The sequence below is a fragment of the Geospiza fortis genome, unplaced genomic scaffold, assembly GCF_000277835.1.
Source record: "Geospiza fortis unplaced genomic scaffold, GeoFor_1.0 scaffold893, whole genome shotgun sequence".
Lineage (NCBI taxonomy): Eukaryota > Metazoa > Chordata > Aves > Passeriformes > Thraupidae > Geospiza > Geospiza fortis.
The window spans coordinates 14,600-21,725 of record NW_005054781.1 but is presented as its reverse complement, the minus strand read 5'-3'; the positions used below and the strand labels follow the sequence as shown (position 1 = coordinate 21,725).

Sequence of the window (7,126 nt, the reverse complement as noted above, 5' to 3'; positions counted from 1 at the left end):
TAGTAAATACAGGGCTTAAGCTAAAAAGAAAATAAATATAATATATAGAAATAAATATATATATAAAAATGATAAAAATATATAAATATATAAAAATATAATATATAAAAATAAATAAAATAAAAAAATAAAATAAATAAAATAGAAGCTATGTGATGTAAGATACTTTTTGTAACTAACTCAAGGAATGGAGAAGATAATCAAGGAATTCTTCACATTGTCCTATCTGGATAGAGATAACAGCACGGGCACCGAGATCCCCAGAGAAGTATTATTGCTCCTTATCAGGACAGCTCAGACTGCGAGGAACCGAGGCTGATTTACAAGATGGGGGAGCTGAAACTTTTTGTAACTAACTCAAGGAATGGAGAAGATAATCAAGGAATTCTTCACATTGTCCTATCTGGATAGAGATAACAGCACAGGCACCGAGATCCCCAGAGAAGAATTGTTGCTCCTTATCAGGACAGCTCAGACTGCGAGGAACCGAGGCTGATTTACAAGACGGGGGAGCTGAAATGAAGCAGGAACACCCTGGTGTGAAAGGAATGTTTGAATGTTTGAATCATGCGTGAGATCCATGAGTATGCAATCCGTTATTGCTTTTAAGGGTTAATCCTTCGGTAGCAAGGGGTGCTTTGGGGCACAGTGCAAAGCACCTGGACATCCATCATTCTTTGCTTTTTATTGTCTTTTTGCTTTTTATCGTCTTTTATTGCCCTAACTTTGATTGTCCAAATTCTTATTGTCCCAATTTTTATTACTATTTTCATTACTAAACTCATTGAACTTCTAAACTCATTCATTAAACTTGTCAAATTTTAACACAAGCGGTCAGTGGCCAGCGAGGGTCCCTTGGATGTGGTCAGTGAGGCTCTCTTAGATGGGGAGCAGTGGTCAGTGAGGGTCCCTGGGGTGGGTGCAGCGGTCAGTGAGGGTCCCTCAGCTGTGGTCAGTGGTCAGTGAGGTCAGTGAGGGTCCCTTGGATGTGGTCAGTGGTCAGTGAGGGTCTCAGATGGGGTCAGTGGTCAGTGAGGGTCTCAGATGTGGTCAGTGGTCAGTGTGGGTCTCTTGGATGTGGTCGGTCAGTGGTCAGTGAGGTCAGTGAGGGTCCCTCAGATGTGGTCAGTGAAGTCAGTGAGGATCTCAGATGGGGTCAGTGGTCAGTGAGGGTCTCTGGCATGGGTGCAGTGGTCAGTGAGGGTCGCAGATATGGTCAGTGGTCAATGGTCAGCGAGTCAGTGAGGGTCCTTCGGATGTGGTCAGTGGTCAGTGAGGTCAGCGCTGGTGTTGGGGTCCCTGGTGTCACCCAGGTCTCTGTGGGGTCTCCTCTGGCACCAAGCCCAGCTGACCCTCAGGGAGGTGACACTGACCCTGGCTGGGGACCGAGCGTGGCACCCGAGGGTCACTCAGGGCTCACTGTCCCCGAGGGTCACTCAGGGCTCACTGTCCCCTCGCTGAGGGTGGCACCCGAGGGTCACTCAGCGGTCACTGAGGGCGGCACCCCTGAGGGTGGCACCCGAGGGTCACTCAGCGGTCACTGTCCCCGAGGGTCCCTCAGAGGTCACTGTCCCCTCGCTGAGGGTGGCACCCGAGGGTCCCGCACTGTCCCCTGCCACCAAAGGTCCCTTTCCCCCTCTGGCTCTGACCATTGCTGCCCCCCCGCGTGGTGGGGCTGCAGCTCCTGCAGGACAGACCCGGCACAGCAGGGCAGCGCTGGGCTCGGGCGGCACAAAAAGAGGGAAAATCAGAATTCCTGTGGGGAAAGGACGAGATTCCCACAGCTCCTTGGGCACTGGGGGGGTCTCACCCTCCCAGCCCCACCAGTTTGACCAGTTCTGAGTGGGGAGGGCACTGGGTTTGCTGGGAAGGCTCCCAGTTACCCCAGGATTTGGGGTGGCCACTCCACCAATGCCAGAATTTCACCCTGCAGCTGCCAGAGCAGAAAATGAGCTGGGAATTCAATCAACCCTCAGCTGATTTCTCCTCTTCCTGCTTTTCAATGACCTGGGCTGAATTTTCCCTTTTCTAGGACCTCATCGAGCTGTGTGGGACCAATGAGACTTTTAACTGTCCCCAAAAGACACTGTATTATCAATTTAACAATTGATAATACACTGCCTGTATTATCAATTTAATAATTGATAATACACTGCCTGTATTATCAATTTAATAATTTTAGTAATTTTTATTATGAGCAGCTTGTTGGGCAACTAAATATGGCTGGGATTATCTAAAGCAGACTATTTCATGTGCTGTCAGTTTGGTTCTTTTGCTAAGTTGATTTTGTCTTTTTTTTACTGGAAAAAAAAAGAATGGTGTGGGAAAAGCTTTTATTTTTCTCTTAGGTTAAATGTACATTTATCTTATGTATAAATTCGTCTCAACTAATTAAAAATCGGGGAATTGAACCAAATTAAGCCTGGGAGTTGGTACAAGCATTAATGAACGTTTGGAATCATCCAGCTGCAGGAATTTGTATCAGTTTTGCCCTTGGAAGGCTTTAGATTTGGGATGATTTTTCTGAGTTTTTCAGAGTCATGGACAAGGGGATGAAATGACCTTGGGAAAACACAAGGAAATGTCCCAGGGGCCCACCCCAGACAGGACTGCAGAGGGAACAGGGATCAAACACAAGGGAATCTCTCCCCTGCTCCCATCCGAGAGCAATGAGGGATTTGTCTTTCCAAACCAGCTCTGGGTCTGCTGGGGGATAAAACTGGGAGATGAAAGAAACAATGGGAAGGATTCCACTGATTGATGAATGGAAAAAGATAAAAGAAACTTTCACAAATCAGCTTTGGGTTTGCTGATAAAGGAAAATTAGACATTGAAATAAAACGTCTGATAAATGAAATTGGATATTGAACGATGAAAGAAACAATGGGGAAAACCCCTAAATTCCATAAGAATTAAAAATTAAAAGGGCAGGGTTATACATTATAGGGAAATCTTTGGTATCAGGTGTTCTGGGAAGCCTGAACCCCTCAAGTACCTCAGAAATGGGGAAAAAACGCTAAATTCCATAAGAATTAAAAATTAAAGGGCAGGGTCTTGCATTGGAGGGGAATCTTTGGTATCAGGCGTTTTGGGAAGTCTGAACCTCTCAAGTACCTCAGAAATGGGGAAAAAACCCCTGAATTCCATAAGAATTAAAAATTAAAGGGCAGGGTTATACCTAAGAGGGGAATCTTTGGTATCAGGTGTTCTGGGAAGCCTGAACCTCTCAGGCACCTCAGAAATGGGGAAAAAGAGAGGGAAATTGATAAAAAGGAGGCTGCATCCTCCAAAAATCCGAGAGATCCCAGGGGAATGCCCCATGGCCTCTCCCTTTATTGGAATAAAGCAAAACGACTCCTCTGGCTCCTCTTTGGACACAAACCTCTGGTGTTTGTGGATTATTTTTCCTGATACGCCCAACCCTTCCTGAACCACTCACAAACTTGCATTGGAAATGATAAAACTTTCCTAATAACCGTCCTAATTAATTGTCCTAATTAAGTTTTCCAGCAATGCAGCCAGCCCTTAGCAAGGTTCGTCACCGAACGCGATTTTGGGAGCCCAGTTTGGGGAAGGGGCTGAGCCTTGGAGCTGTGCTGAAAAACCTCGCTGCTTTTCAAGAAACAAAGCCCGGGACAGGGAGATGTTTTTGCTGGGATTGGACGGGAGGAATGCGGAATTTATGGAGCACAAGGACATTCTGCAGAGCCCAGAGATAAAGAAGAGACGCAGGCAGCACACAGCTGTGCTGGAACTCACCCTGGCTGGGAAAAAGGCAATAAAGAGACTGAAAATGGGAATGAAACAGCACAAGAAGAGAAATCAATAATCAATAGAGGATGAACTGCTAATTAATGACAATTCTGTGATTTATAGCCAATGGGTATGAATTTTTTGTTGGCTAAAATGTAGAAATAGTGAAAAGTTTTGGAAGTGTGTGGTGGGCGGAGTGTGTGCACAGCAAGCTGAAGAAGTTTAAAATCAAAAAGGTTTCCACTGACTGATGAATGGAAAAAGAGGTTTGCTTTTACAAATAAACTTTAGGTTTGCTGATGAATGAAACTGGATATTGAAAGATGAAAGAAACAACGGGGAAAACCCCTAAATTATCAATGTTCCAAGGATGGACCCCAGGCTCTCAGTGTTATAGATACACATTATAATATGGGCTTTTTGCAAATATTAAAGTGGATTTTATATGTGTTAAAGTAATTTGTTGTAAAGATATATTTTGTATTTGTTAATTAAGCTGAGTGAGATAGCTGATATAGATACACATTATAATATTGGCTTTTTGCAAATATTAATATGGATTTTATATATGTTAAAGTAACTTTCTTATAAAGATATAGTCTGTATTTATTAATTATGCTCAGTGCAATAGCTGATATAGATACACGTTATAATATTGGCTTTTTGCAAATATTATTATGGATTTTATATGTGTTAAAATACCTTTGCTATAAAGATATATTTTGTATTTGTTAATTAAGCTGAGTGAGATAGCTGATATAGATACACAGTATAATATTGGCTTTTTGCAAATATTATTATGGATTTTATATGTGTTAAAATACCTTTGCTATAAAGATATATTTTGTATTTGTTAATTAAGCTGAGTGAGATAGCTGATATAGATACACATTATAATACTGGCTTTTTGCAAATATTAAATGGATTTTATGTGTGGGATGTTAAAATAACTTTGCGACAAAGATACAATTTGCGTTTCTGTTGCTGATTAAGCTCAGTGCAATAGCTGATGTAGATACAGACTATAATATTGGCTTTTTGCAAATATTATTATGGATTTTATATGTGTTAAAATACCTTTGCTATGAAGATATATTTTGTATTTGTTAATTCAGCTCATTGCAATAGCTGATGTAGATACACACATTAATATTGGCTTTTTGCAAATATTAAATGGATTTTATATGTGGGACGTTAAAGTAACTTTGTTATACAGATATAATTTTTATTTCTGCTGCTAATTAAGCTTAGACATAGTAGTGCAATACTGATACCAGTGTGCTTGTGTTAAAATGCCTGTTTGGGTGGGGTAACACCCCATGCACACGGGATGAGCACACCTGTGCACAGGGACACACAATGAGCACACCTGTGCACACAGGGACACACAATGAGCACACCTGTGCACAAGGACACACAATGAGCACACCTGTGCACAGGGACACACAATGAGCACACCTGTGCAGGCAAAGACACACAGTGAGCACACCTGTGCACACAGGGACACACAATGAGCACACCTGTGCACAAGGACACACAATGAGCACACCTGTGCACAAGGACACACAATGAGCACACCTGTGCACAAGGACACACAATGAGCACACCTGTGCACAAGGACACACAATGAGCACACCTGTGCACAAGGACACACAATGAGCACACCTGTGCACACGGGGACACACAGTGAGCACACCTGTGCACATGGACACACAATGAGCACACCTGTGCACACAAGGACACACAATGAGCACACCTGTGCACATGGGGACACACAATGAGCACACCTGTGCACACGAGAACACACAACGAGCACACCTGTTAACATGTGTGATTTTTCGGGGTATTTTGCCCAGAAAAAGGTACCCGGACTGTCCTTAACTCTTTGTTTTCATTGTCTCACATTGTCATAAATGCTAATTCTCCTCATTTTTATTACTCTGATTATATTGCTATTTTCATAACCGTTTTATTATCATTAAACTTTTTACAATTTTAAACCCGAGCGATCGGCGTTTTTCACAGCGCTCACCTCGGAGGGCGGTGAGGGCCGGGCCCAAAACCTGCAGGTGACAAAGAGAAGGAGCCAAAACCAAGCCGGGAAACAGCCGGCTCCAAAAAGGCGGCCCCGAGGAGGGGCCATGCAAAATAGCGCATTGAATATGCAAACTAGTCTATGGATATGCATATATCTATGAATATGCAAAGCGATGATGTAAGGAGACAGGTATTTAAGGGGTATCCCTGAAGATAACAGCATGGGCTTGGCTGATGCCGTAACAACCTTTTTTCTTTATCTCCGTATCTCCGATCATCCTTTATTAAACTGTTTACACGTTCACAGGAGAGTGGATGTGTTTTTCACACATTGCTCTGCGGTCCTTGTCTCCTACCGTCCTTTATTGAATTTCTTACATTTTCACAAGACAGTGACCATGTTTTTCACATAAGTTTTGCTCTGTTCTCCTTGCCTGCTACCGCCCTTTATAAAACCTTTAAATTCTCACAAGAGAGTGACCGTGGTTTTCACACCTTTGCTCTGTGGTCCTTGTCTACTATCATCCCTTTATAAAACTTTTTACATGTTCACAGACACTGACCGTGGTTTTTTACACAACCTCTGCTCTATGGTCCTTGTCTCCTATTGTCTGCTACTGCCCTTTACTAAACTTTTTAAATGTTCACAGGACTCTGACCGTGTTTTTCACATAATTTTGCTCTGTTCTCCTTGTCTCCTATTGTCCTTTACCAAACTTTTAAATTTTCACAGGACAGTGAATGCGTTTTTCCCACCTTTGTTCTGCGGTCCTTGTCTCCTATCGTCCTTTATTAAACTGGGGATTAATTAATGATTCATTAAACCTGGCTGTTCCACCTGAGCCTGTATGAACCCATCGAGCTGGTACCCCAAACCCGCAGCACCCCAAACCCGCAGCACCCCAAAACACAGCGGGTACCCCCCTACAGCCCCCCAAAACTAACAGCCCCCCAAACTAACAGCACCCCAGACTAACAGCACCCCAAACCAGCGCCCCACACCTGCAGTGTCCCCTCCAGCCCCACAGGTGTGGCACAGGGCCAGGTGAGCCCCCCAAATCTCCTGCAGGTGATCCAGCCCATCCCAGGGCACACAGGGGGGGTCCCACCCCTGCCAGTTTTGGGGTCTCACCCCTCAGCCCAGTTTTGGGGTGGAGATCCCAGTCCAGGCCCGGTTTTGGGGTCCCCCTCCCCAGCCCAGTTTTGGGGTGGAGATCCCAGTCCAGGCCCGGTTTTGGGGTCCCCCTCCCCAGCCCGGTTTTGGGGTGGAGATCCCAGTCCAAGCCCGGTTTTGGGGTCCCCCTCCCCAGCCCGGCTTTGGGGTGCCGCTCCCAGC

General features: G+C 44.4%; 1 long non-coding RNA gene across 2 annotated transcripts in view; it reads right to left on the bottom strand.

The window, feature by feature from the left end:
* Positions 1 to 371: 371 nt before the first annotated feature.
* LOC115949120 overlaps positions 372 to 7,126 on the bottom strand; it is a 10,573-nt gene continuing 3,818 nt past the window's right edge. Inside the window, exon 4 of one of the 2 annotated variants that reach the window (XR_004082748.1) lies at positions 372 to 534. This is a non-coding gene — a long non-coding RNA (uncharacterized LOC115949120). The remainder of the gene's footprint in view (positions 535 to 7,126) is intronic. The other variant, XR_004082747.1, reaches the window with a different exon arrangement.